Raw genomic sequence first — 13,213 nt, 5'->3', positions numbered from 1 at the left:
AATGCTACTTTTCATGCTAATGTAAGTTACATATAATTTTTCTGTCAACGATTAGCTCCAGATAGTAAGCAAACAATCTCAGCCTAGTTTCTCCTGGTACATGGAAAAATCTAAGTAAGTGGCACACTATACCCACCACATAGTTCCCTGGATAAAAATTCCTTGAATTAAGAAATGAATGCATAAAAAAAATATGAGATAATTTGCTACCAAAATTTTTGTAATTAAAATTTAGTTACAGAAATGTAACATGAATAAGAGAACATGATTGATTCTTTAGTTCATTTTTCAGAGCCAGGGTATACTAAAACTGAATAGAAAAGACATCCATTCACTCTACATTTAGTGAGTCTCCATAATGTGCAACTCTATGTTCCAAAGAAAATATTATTATGTGAGATTAATATTCATTTATGATTTTATTTCTTCTTTTGTTTTGTTTTATTTTTAAGCTGTGTTGATTAAGTTAAAAAAGATTAAGCCGACTTCTTAGAGGCTATAATGGGAACAGGAATGATACTAAAACAATATTTTCTGTGTATGAGCACAGAGTTTCTTTAAAACACACACAGTACTGTTTACTAAATTCCTACTTTTGATTGGATTAATATTATATAGATTTATTCACAGGCACCTCACATGGGAATAATTTAATAGAGGCTTTTTCCTTTACTTCTACTCAACCACAATGAATTTCTTGAGCTTCATGGCAGAGCCAGAATAGGAGACGATATTAGATAAAGCACCTAGCATTAGGAATGCCAAGAATCCTATCATATGAAAACCTCCATCATAGCAGGCTAAACAGACAACTATCAAAAATGCCAAATGTCAGACACACTCATACACACACACACACACGCACACGACATACACACATGCATAACCTACGTTAGGTGGATACATGATAGGTTATAATGGATATTTGCACATCGCTTAACCTGATTTTTTCATTTGATAGAATATTTCTTTCTTATAGTAATAAGAGAGAACCTGCCAGACTTTCCATTAGAGTAACAAGTTCAACATGTTAACATGGAAACCATCACTGATAACAAAGCTATGTTAATGGGATGAACTCTAATAGAGTAACGAATGATTTAGATTTTCATGTGTCAAACCTATCAAGAAGTAAAGAAGGCTTCTATTATCAATATGGGTTTTGATTGCTGATTTATAAATGACTGAATAAAATGATAGGAAGTTGAATTTGTGCCAATCCCAGACTGGCCAAAGTCAAAACAGTGAAGCTCTGAATTTGCTGTATCTTGTGACAACACTACTTCTTTATCTTGGATATATACCTCCACTTTCCAATAGCCCCAGGGCATCTTAATATTCCCTATTTTGCAAAATTCCCTCTGGTGGTCCAATGGGTGAATTCCCTTCTTCAGCAGCAGTAGGTACTACAAACTACTTTCCCGCTCCCCAGTCTTGCCACCTACATCCCATCAACATGTACTGTCCCAAATTTTACACCCATAGAATCAAACTTTATTTTTATATAAATATGAACATTAGCATTATGTAAATGAACATTGTGTAAATGCTTACTACAGCATTTATGTTTTATAACGTTTTTTATATTACTGCCTTTGGATATTAGAACAACATTGTTTTAGACTTCCAAATGCTTTCACCGAAATACAGAAACTTTCAACATTCTTCAAATGATACTGTAAGATTAGCATCAACAATAGCTATGTAGGAATGTACTCATCTTGTGTGAGTGAGGCACATAGAAAATAACGAGTTATTTTAATAATAATCTCATTATAATTGCACACCTGTTGATCTTGATTGCTTATCAACTACAAAAATATATTGGGATTTTTTTCATTTCTTCCTGTATTCAGGCAAGTACAATGCAAATAACCTTGGGAGTTTCATACAATTTTCCTACAGGTTACACATCTATTTTGGCTGTTTAATTTAGTTACCTATAGCACTGAGTTGAGATTACAGATTCTAACACATTGCCAATCTTAGGGTTCTGAGTCAAACTCTTTTTTCCCCACTAGTTTAATTGAGATATAGTTGACAAATAAAATTGTAATATATTTAAAGTGTACGACATGATGAATCAATGTGTGTATTTATTGTGAGATGATTACCACAATTAAGTTAGTTAACACATTTATCACCCACATAGTTAACTCTGATTTTCATGAGAATGCTTAAGATCTACTCTCTTAGCAAATTCCACATATACAATACAGAATTATTAACTATAGCCACCATTTTGTGCATTAGTTTCTCAGAACCTGTTCATCTCATACCTTGGGCCAAGCTTTCCAATGCAGACCCGTCACCACAAGCAATATGTCACAATGATGACATAGAATCGCATATGAAGATCCATAAATAAATCACAGCCCAGATCTAGATGACTGAATATCAAATACATCAAATCTTTCTTCTCCATTAATGACATGGACAAATAAAAGTATATTTTCATTCCATATTGCAGATCAAGGATCACAAATTCCTTTGTTAACAGGTGTTTTCAAGTTACGAAGTTATTATTACAAAATTGATTCTGAAAATAAAAGCATAATTCCATGTTTCCCCAAAAATAAGACCTAGCCAGACCATCAGCTCTAATGTGTCTTTTGGAGCAAAAATTAATATAAGACCCGGTATCATATCATATCATATCATATCATATATCATATCATATCATATCATATCATATCATATCATATCATATCATATTGTAAGATCCGGTCTTATAGTAAAATAAGACCAGGTATTATATCGTATTATAAAGACCAGGTCTTATAGTAAAATCATACCAGGTCTTATATTAATTTTTGCTCCAAAAGATGCAATACAGCTGATGGTCCGGCTAGGTCTTATTTTCGGGGAAACACGGTTAATGTAATATATGTATCTTCTATGTTCCCAGTATCCCCTTTAGGCAGCATTTAACTTCTGGTTATAACATCTGCATGCAGAGCATGCATTCTCAAACAGTTTTAACTCTGATATGTGTGTATATATATATATATATATATATATATATATATATATGGAGAGAGAGAGAGAGAGAGAGAGAGAGAGAGAGAGAGAGCCGAGGAACTGCAATGTATATTAGTCCAAAGAACAACTTAGGAAGTGTGATTCACGTATATTTTAAAGAACACTTATGAGGATGAGCATTATCTTTCTTTATTTCTTATGTAACACCAGGAACATTGCTATTCATTCTCTAGTTTATAATATTTTTTCCAAGGAGTCTATTTTCTCTACCAAAGGAAAGCTAAGTGAAAGTGAAAGTTTACAGAATAATGGTTTATAATTTGATGTTTTAGGAGTAGAGCTAGCACTCCAGATCACTTGTCTTTGACAAAGTCTCTTCCCAAAGTACTAACAGTGTATTTTAGGAAAAGTTTTACTGCCATTATAGCCCATGTGCTCTTTAATAGCTCAAGGCTCTATGAAACAGAAGGTTTTTAACTTACACATGCATGTTTTACAAATAATTTCAGCATGATTTTCAGTCTTCGTTATGTATTTCCTTTTGGCATTTTTACTTTAGCCTGGTAATTTAAGACATAATACTCAAAGCAAGAAATATAAACTATATCCTCTTTTCTCTATGTAAGGTGCAATGCTTTCATAAAGTGGTATCTCCTGGATGATCTTTGGCCGCACATCTTCCCCTGGCCCCAACCAGGCTAAGAAATTATTTCAGAATTCTGTTTACAGATATGTAACACATTTTATTTTTTATTTCCAGCAATAGTTATTTTAGTTTGATCTCATACCCACCAAACCGTTATCCATAAGGAAGCTCATAAGCAAGGTACAAAGCAAGCAGTGTCTGTGATTTCCAGGAGAAGGTCATAACCCAGACTTTTTTTTTTTTTAAAGAACTATTACAATGAGGAACGGGGTACAGCCACAAAAGGAATAGTTATAATTTATGCCTGACTTACTTCAGCAGAATATAGTTTATTTATAAACTGCTTATGGCAAACTCCGCATGGCCCTGTTCTATGCATGTGCTGAACTGTCTTCTGGTAAATTATTTAAATTACACCTAGCAGTAATTCCTGAGGACTTTCATACTTCATTTTCTCTATTAATGTAACAGGGAAAAGCTGCTTTGCAAGGATTGCTCTGAATTCCCAGAGTGTGAGTTCCAGACTCTGTATGTGTTGCATTATGCCTGTCAAAAAACTTGTCTTCTCCTGAAATTTATTACTGAAGTTTCTCTACCCGAGCTACTCATTGAAGCCTTACAGAAAGCTCATACATGATTTAAGCAGCTAACAGCCCTGAAAGAAATAGGTCAGGTTAAAAAAAAAAAAAAAAAGAAAGAAAGAAACGGAATTTAAGCTACCTTCACTTATTGCTTATGCAAGATTATGCATAATTTATCACACTGCTGAATATGCAAGGATAGAATAATTGTTTACCAAAATATTTACTCTGAGTTTGTACCTGTGTCTTAGTGAGATAAGGTGACTTCTCAGCTTTTGCTAATCACTTTTGAATTAAAAAACAATGAGTGAATTTTTGATTGGGTTGATAACTACACAACAGTATATGTAAACAGAGATCTTGTTTGACAACTTCATTCTAGTAAAAGACATGATACTGTTGTACAGACTGAGCAGTTTCATTAAAGTCATCCCATTTTAGAAAATGTTTCTTTTTTTATTTTTTTCCTTGGCTACATTCCTATCGCATACACATACAAGTGTCACAGAAAACCTCTCTATAAAATGAGCTGGATTTTTTTTTTTTAATTTAAGCTAACCATTGTATAACATTTTTCTAAAGTTCAGAAGCAGATCAAAGCCGCGAAGAGCCACTAATATGAAAGAGCAACTTGGGTTCAAAATAAGGTCTTTAGGTCAGCTATTTTCCAAACATAAAATTGGTCAGTAGAATATAAGCCTATTTTGAAATATCAGTATTTTTATTTGTAGTTTTTCAGAACTTTTTTTAAAGGAAAAGAATCTTGTTCCTTACAAGGGAGTGCTTGTCAGTATTTCATTTACAAAATGAAGATCAGTAGCCCTTAAAACAAAAGTTTAAAATTCCATAAAACCATCTTACTAAAATGGTTAAAAAGTTGAAAAAAAAAAAAGGTTCAGCGATGTTATAAATTCATTAATCTGCATAGTTTAAATAAATCCAAATTTCACATCCAATATCATCTTTCATAGTTCTGAAAGAATCGTCATATTTTAACCCTTATGTTGAATAAATCAGGGTAATGAATTATGAATTTCTTTACATAATGAAAACTCATGAAAGAAAACTTAAGTGTAATAGTCTTAACACAGTTACTTCAATCTTTAGAAATAGCACCAAAGTAGATTAAATTAAAACTGGTATTAAAAAATAGACAGAAGTAAATAGAATACAAAACTGAAAGTAGATTCTACTATACATTTATAAAATTTCAAAATGGAAGAGTCACAACATAATAGAAAAAATAAGGGATCTTTTATGTAGTATCATTTAAATTAACTGAAAGTGGGGGTGGGGGAAGAAAATGAGGATTCTGCCTATAGATAGACACCAAAATAAATTATAATTGTATTATGAGTTAATATTTAAAATATTAAAATAGGAAAATGAAGAAAGTATGTTTGAATATTTATAAGTTCTCTTAAGGGATGGCAATTTTAAACTTTGAAGTGATAGGAGAAATTAGAAAGCAAAACATAGACAGGATTTAGTATTTAGAAATTGAAAGCCTGTTTTCAGAATAAAAAGGAGTTTGTCTCATATAAAAAAATACTTATAGCAACTATGGCCACAGGTTTTATTTATGTCATATATAGCAGTTAAAAAATTGATAAGAAATGTATTCAGATACATTCTATCTGTCTATCTATCTATCTATCTATCTATCTATCTATCTATCTATCTATCTATCAATCTACAAATCCAAAGGACAAATAACATGAACAAACAATTCATATAATAGAAATATAATTAGCATACAAACAGAAGAGAATATGTTTAATGTGACATATTATCAGATAGATTAAAATTTAAACAACAATTAAGTGACATTGTTTTCCAAACTTGATTTTGAAATCATGAATCACCCTAATAATGATGAGGTGGAAGGAGGTTAACGGCAGAATTATTTATGACACCGAAAAATGTTAAAATATCCAAATAGCAAACATAACTCATTACACATTATTTAATATATGGACATTAAATATGAAAATTATGAATGTCTATTTAGCAACATGGGCATTGTTTTCATAAAATACATTTTTTAAGCTTAATATACCATTGTAGCTATAAGATGGTATGTCTACGTATGCATATGGATAAGTACTGGGATTAGGGAGAGAAAACAAACGCAGTTTTGGAGAGAATCATGTCTTTATGAATAAAAGTTTATCTTTCATTTTGTTTTAACTGATCATATCACAATATTAATTTTAACATAATTATTTTCATTTAATTCGCACTATGACCCTACAAGTGAAAAACTAAGAATGCCTTTCTAAGTGGTTTGAAGAAAACTATCTGCAGTGGATTGGTAGGGCGCTAGCTCATTTAACAAAATGACATTGCTCAATATACCTTCAATGACAACAAAAGTAAAATAATTGCCAAAGAACAAACGTGTGGAGTAGGATGACATATTATCAACATATTTCTATCATGTCTTATGAAATTAATGTGGCTATAACCAATTAAGTGTGTTTACATATATTTAATGGGGCAATATATAACCCTTCTGGGTAGACAAATTGCTAAATATTCTAAAGTATACTGTTGTAAAAAATGCGAAATGGGTTGATATTTAATCCACTTTGTCTATTTTTCCAATAATTGTACTGACTTGAAAGAAATCTATTGTGTCTTAGCTCAAAAGACACTACACATTAGTTCCACTGATTAAATCAAGCACCACAAGTTCAAAGATTCATTTTGAGGAATTGCAATGACACAAATTGCCAAGTTATGGACAAATAACTGTGTATGAGTATTAGTCTTGTAATTTTTCAAATAATGATAATTTCAAATGATTGTTTCTGATCACAGCTAAGTAATAAATCTACAAAAGGCCAAATGGTCATGAACTGTATGAATCCCAATGAAATATTTCACTTTATTTTGTGTTCAGTGAAAATATAGCTCAAAAATTAGCCTTACATTAATAAAACTAGTTATGTTAAGTAAGTATACGTATGTTATTGGTTATATTTCTTAACAGGCTAGGTGTCATAACCAAGAATTTCCACATTAATTTTAATATTTCTACACAAATACAAAATATATTTCTGTGATAATTTTATTATACTGAATTACTATAAATTTTGTCCAGTTCCCCAACTCCTTTTTTTTTTGCTTTCTTATTTATGATATTTTATTATAATTTATCAAATATATATGATAATTTTATCATATATATATATATATATATATATATATATATATATATAATTTAATGGAAGCATTACAAAACACCTATGATGTCAGAATTTCCGCCAGGAACAAGATATCTTACTGCAATGTATGCCCGTAGTTACTTATGTGTTCTCATTACATTTTTTTGTTTGTTTGCAAAATTACTTTGAAGAGTATCTTCTCTTTCTATTTCTTTGAGTCATTTAGAAATAAGGTAAAATTGAATAATTTTCTGAAAAAAAATGAAGTATATGAAATATCCTGAAACATCACCAATTTTCTTCAGTTTATACAGCATTTCAAATTCACTTTGCTGCCACAGTATTGCAGATTCCTATGGTTGTGTCACCCTCATGGTCTTTTGGGCTATAAAGTTGTTAGCATGCTATCCAAGAATTTTTATTTTTTCAATAATAGTCATGAATTGTAACAATTCTCTTTTTTTTTCTGGTTTTAGCTTAAAACCTAGTTAAATATGCAAACATATAAATTGATCTTCTAAGACATTCTTAAAAGAAGTGGTTAACAGATATAATAAACCAAGTTCAGTATTTTTCCCCTATTATTTGAGGCCAAGTATCCTCTTTTGCCATCTTTCAAAGTAGTATTTATTATGGATAATCAACTAAATACTTATATAAAATAATGCATTTTTATACTATGTACAGGCAGAAATATAAAAGAGAAGTTATTGCAGTTTATTTCAAATCTGTGTGCAATGACAGTTCTGTGATGTGCCCTCATTACAGACTGTGAATCTTAAAAATCAGTCCTGCTATTTAAAAGCCCCATAAATCAAGCAGAGTAATCCCGTCATCCAGTAGCCTTTTCTGAGTCAAAAGAATTTCTTCTAAAATGAATAAATAAATAACGGAGGGTACATTGTTCATTAAGACACTATTAACCATAATTTTTAATGGAATATCATTCTTTTTCTCAACCAAATGGGGTAAGTGAATAGTTACCCAGGTATGAGGGCTAACTGAAGCAAGGACACCAGGCTTACCCTTAGGGTACTGGTGTGAAATATGTCCTTCATCATGACTATCATACTGGTATTCTATACAGGCCAGAAAGCAAGGTGCACTTTATTTGGGGTTTATAATCTCCCCAACAAACATAATGCCATGTCTCACTATTGCTTATCACTTGAGAAGTAATTTAGTAACATAACATCCCTCCCACCCAGTATATTCATTTAGCCTATGATTCCATAGCATAACAAAATCCTTAGCTTCCATTTTCAATTTGAGAAAAGAAATTTCAATTTTCAGTTTGAGAAAACAATCTTGGGTTTTCTCAGACTTTAACTATTTTTCCATCTTCTTTACTATGAAGCACCTATTTGATAATTTTTATGTAAAATCCCTACATGCATTTGTTCATCGCTACTTTATTTATTATTGAGAAACTGTATTGTACACTCTGCCGTGTGCTAATCTCTGATGATACCATATTCCAAATGAACACAGTCTTTACTTTGTAGGAATTTACAATCTATTGAGGTGAGAAGAAACTGGGCTAGTCAGTGAGGGGAAATCAGTGAGAATGTCCCAGCGTGAGATAGGAAGCAACTGTCCTTCAGAGACGCAGCTAACTCTCAGTTTTAGGAAGCTAACAGCAGACTTTCTGAAGGAGGGTCCATCAGCTGGGATATGAGCCGGAGTTAGTCAAGTCAGAATTAAGGGTAAAGTGGGGTGGAGAAAGGTGTTCTAGGCACAGGGGGCAGCGGGTCAGCAGTCATGACTTGTGAGAAAGGATTTCTTACTGAGACTGCTTCTCTAGGTCAATATTTCCATTGGAACAGTAACTAAATCCACATAGATAGTTACATAAAATACATAGTGGACACTCAATTTATGTCTCTCCTCCATTCAAAAAGATACAAAAACTTTTAGTGCAGAAAACCCCAGATTAATCCCACTCCATATTTTCGGTGTCTCATTGAGGATTTAGACACCTTAAATAAACAGTTATTTAATAAACAGTTATTTGATGAACTGTATTATTTTTACATCTATTGAAGCATTTCCAACTATCCTATAATTATTTTTAGAGGTTACATTTTCATATGTATCTCACCCTCAGCATCTAGAAGAGTGCTTTGGAAACAGTGCACATTTAGTGAGTATACTTACTGATAATAAGTAAAAACAAATATTCGTTTTAGGATAGTGATTAAAAAATGCTGGCAATACCAAAATATACAAGGAACTCATGCAACTCAACAACAAAAAACAAACAACCCAATTGACAAATGGGCAGGGGACCTGAAGAGACATTTCTCCAAAGAGGACATACTAATGGCAAATAGACATATGAGAAAATACTCAACATCACTCACTAATCATCGAAGAAATGCAAATAAAAACCACAATGAGATATCACCTCACACCAGTTAGAATGGCTATCATCAACAAGACAAATAGTAACAAGTTTTGGAGAGGCTGTGGAGAAAAAGGAACCCTCGTACACTGTTGGTGGGACTGCAGACTGGTGCAGTCACTCTGGAAGGTAGTGTGGAGGTTCATCAAAAAATTATGCATAGAATTACCGTATGATCCAGCAATCCCTCTCCTGGGTATCTACCCAAAAAACCTGAAAACATTTATCCATAAAGACAAGTGTACTCCAATGTTCATTGCAGCTTTATTTACGGTGGCCAAGACATGGAAACAACCAAAATGTCCTTCGATAGATGAATGGATAAAGAAGTTGTGATATATATACACAACAGAATACTATTCATCAGTAAAAGATGAAATAGGACCATTTGTGACAACATGGATGGATCTTGAGATTATAATGCTAAGCAAAATAAGTCGACAGAAAAAGCAGAGAACCATGATTTCACTGATATGTTGTATATGAACCAAAACCAACAAAAGAACAAGAGAAACAAATGAGAAACAAAAACTCATAGACACAGACAATAGTTTAGTGGTTACCAGAGGGTAAGGGGGGAGAGGGGTGGTAGATGAGGGTAAAGGGGATCGAATATACGGCAATGGAAAGAGAACTTACTCTGGGTGGTGGACACACAATGGGATTTATAGATGATGTATTACAGAATTGTACATCTGAAATCTATGTAATTTTCCTAACAATTGTTATCCCAATAAACTTTGATAAAAAAAAAAATTAAAAAATAATGCTGGCTACCATTTGCAACAACATGGATGGACCTAGAGAACATTATGTTAAGTGAAATAAGTCAGAAAGAGAAAGACAAATACCATATGATTTCACTTATATGCGGAATCTAAAGAAAAGAATAAGTGAATGAACTAATCAGAAACAGTTTTGGAAACATGGAGGAAAAACAGAGGGTTGCTAGAGGGGTGGGGGGGTGGGGATAAGGGGAAGGTGAGAGGTTTTGGGAACGTACAGAGGGATAGTGGATGGGGGAAGGGGGGTTCACACAGTGTGAGGGATATAAATGATAAACGTCTACGTTTTGCTTTGTCTTGTGCACCTGAAACTAATTAAAAAAATAAATAAATAAATAAAAATTAAAAAAAAAAGAAAAGAGATTGTGTAATACATTGAAATAAAAGGAAACGTTTGAAAAAAAAAAACACAAAGATTATTATTTTTTGACTACCTAATTAAAAAGTAATAAAATAATTAATAACAGTTAAAAAAATAATAATGCTGGCAATAATAGTTGTTCAGCATTTTATTGTAATTAGATATTAACTTACTAATGCAATGTTTTTTATTTTAAGAGATTACAAAATCAATATGTCATTGAATATTATTATTAATATGTAGGAGTATACATGTCTCTCTTGGGTACAAATATAAAGGCATGAATAATGTGTTTTTTAAATGGAATAACGGTGTTTGTACTACTTGCTAATCACTAAGATGCTTAAATAAATCAAGAAAATGCTGCATAACTTAAAATATATCTTTCTTTCTATTAAAAATATCTTTTTTTAATTATTAAGTTTCTTTGAATTTTATGTGGCCAAAACATTTTAGTATTTACAAAAAATTTTCTTGTTTTATTTTTTGAAAAATCTGTCCAATTAATGGAAACTAAACTGTTGTTAGCTTCGCAAAAACGTAAGTGTGTGTGTGTGTGTGTGTGTGTGTGTGTGTGTGTAGGGGTACTGTCTAAAAATTTCACACTCAAAATGAAAACCGAAACTGCTATAGAAAACTCAGGGATTTATATCTCAGAGGCAACTGAAATCAGGACTTCTAATGATTCTGGAACATTCTTCATGTAATCTCTTTATGTTTTTTTTCTATACACTATTAGTATAGCCTATTTATATAGACCTGCACTTTTCATGTGGTCACTGACAGTTCCCAAGTTATACATTATATAGCTTTAGCCATCGGAAAAAGAAAGAGAATCCTTTTCAGGTTGTAAATTTCCAGAAAATGTGCTATTGTAAGCCAAGTTTTGGTAAAGCGTTTACCTCTGGAACAAAAATGCGTATAATAACAGGTTACTATGATTGGATCAACTTGAGTTAGGGAGAGGGTTTAAAGGGGGTATCATTTAGGTGGGGCGATTCCCAGCTGAAAGTGAGCAAGCTGAGTAGCTAGTTATGAGTATAGATGCTAATTTCATTTATCTTCTACTTACAGTAATAAGAAAAATTATTCATTTTTTGCCTAGTAAATTTCAACAAATGATTTCTTTGTCTCTGTTTTAATATACAGAGAAAATGTCTTACATTGAATGTACATTCTCTGTATCACATTAATGCACCTGTAGCAAAACAGACATGGTTCATCATTTATTAGGATCCTTAATGTGTGCTCATTTGACAGAATTAATGATTTAAAAAATATATATCTGGAGGTGTCCAGTAAAAGTTAAAGTTGAAAATCTTAGGCATCATAGGTGCTGTATAAAAACAACCATGCAAAAAAACAGTCAACGAGGTTGTCTTTTAACTAGCAAAACCTGTCACAACAGATGTCATTAGTCATCTGTGGGAGGAAATCGAGAGGCTAATAATTCAGCCTCCCACATAGAGGCTTTGCTAAAATGAGAAAAAAGCTTTGGTTAGAGCAACTTGAGAATTCTGAACTGATCAACATTTATATTTTCACTGTAAATTAATAAGTCATCATTTGATGTTTAATGTAGCATTCTCTGTGAATGTGATAAATGGGTGTCTGGCTGTGAGGGACCCATGAACTCTTGGTGTGCTGCCCAAAACAAATTGCTGATCCTGAGGCTGAGGACCAGGCACTGGGACGTGGCAGGTTTACCGTTCGAGAGATAGTATGTTGGTGACCTCTGAGTGGTCGGTCTGCATAACTCCCTATCTCATTACACACAGCCTTCAAAATGCAAAAGATGCACTTAATTTGTTTTGGCATTTTCTATAAATATGAACATTAAACAATTATTAAATACACATTTCCAGAGAAAATATCGGCGCTTTCCTCCCTGCTTTTTCTTTGTAATTGATTTCTAAGGGAAAACATTTTCATCACTTTTTAAGGAGACCACAGTCTTCTTACCATGTCAGCATCAGACCCCTGATTATATTTCATTCTGGGCTCACAGTGCAGTCTGTTGGCTGCAAACATATATTTCTGCCAAGTTAAGTTTGTATACGTGTCTGCTTTTCTATATAATGGAATGTTTATGCCACCGAAGGGTTTCAAATTGCATAACTTTGGAATAAAAACTTGCAGATCCCAAAGTGACTCTAAACAGGATCAGGCAAAACTGATATAACCAAACAAATACTCTTAATCCCATTTTGTCTTTTTTCCCCTTTTTCTAAACAATGAGTCTTAGTAAAGTTACAGAAAGCAGTACTGGCAGCAATTTCATTGC

General features: G+C 32.4%; 1 long non-coding RNA gene across 5 annotated transcripts in view; it reads right to left on the bottom strand.

The window, feature by feature from the left end:
- LOC109453591 (uncharacterized) overlaps positions 1–13,213 on the bottom strand; it is an 878,050-nt gene that overhangs the window by 342,760 nt on the left and 522,077 nt on the right. The window lies entirely within an intron of this gene.

The sequence above is a fragment of the Rhinolophus sinicus genome, linkage group LG05 (genome assembly GCF_036562045.2).
Source record: "Rhinolophus sinicus isolate RSC01 linkage group LG05, ASM3656204v1, whole genome shotgun sequence".
Classification (NCBI taxonomy): domain Eukaryota; kingdom Metazoa; phylum Chordata; class Mammalia; order Chiroptera; family Rhinolophidae; genus Rhinolophus; species Rhinolophus sinicus.
The sequence above is the reverse complement of the archived record's forward strand: the minus strand, read 5'-3'. Positions and strand labels throughout refer to the sequence as shown.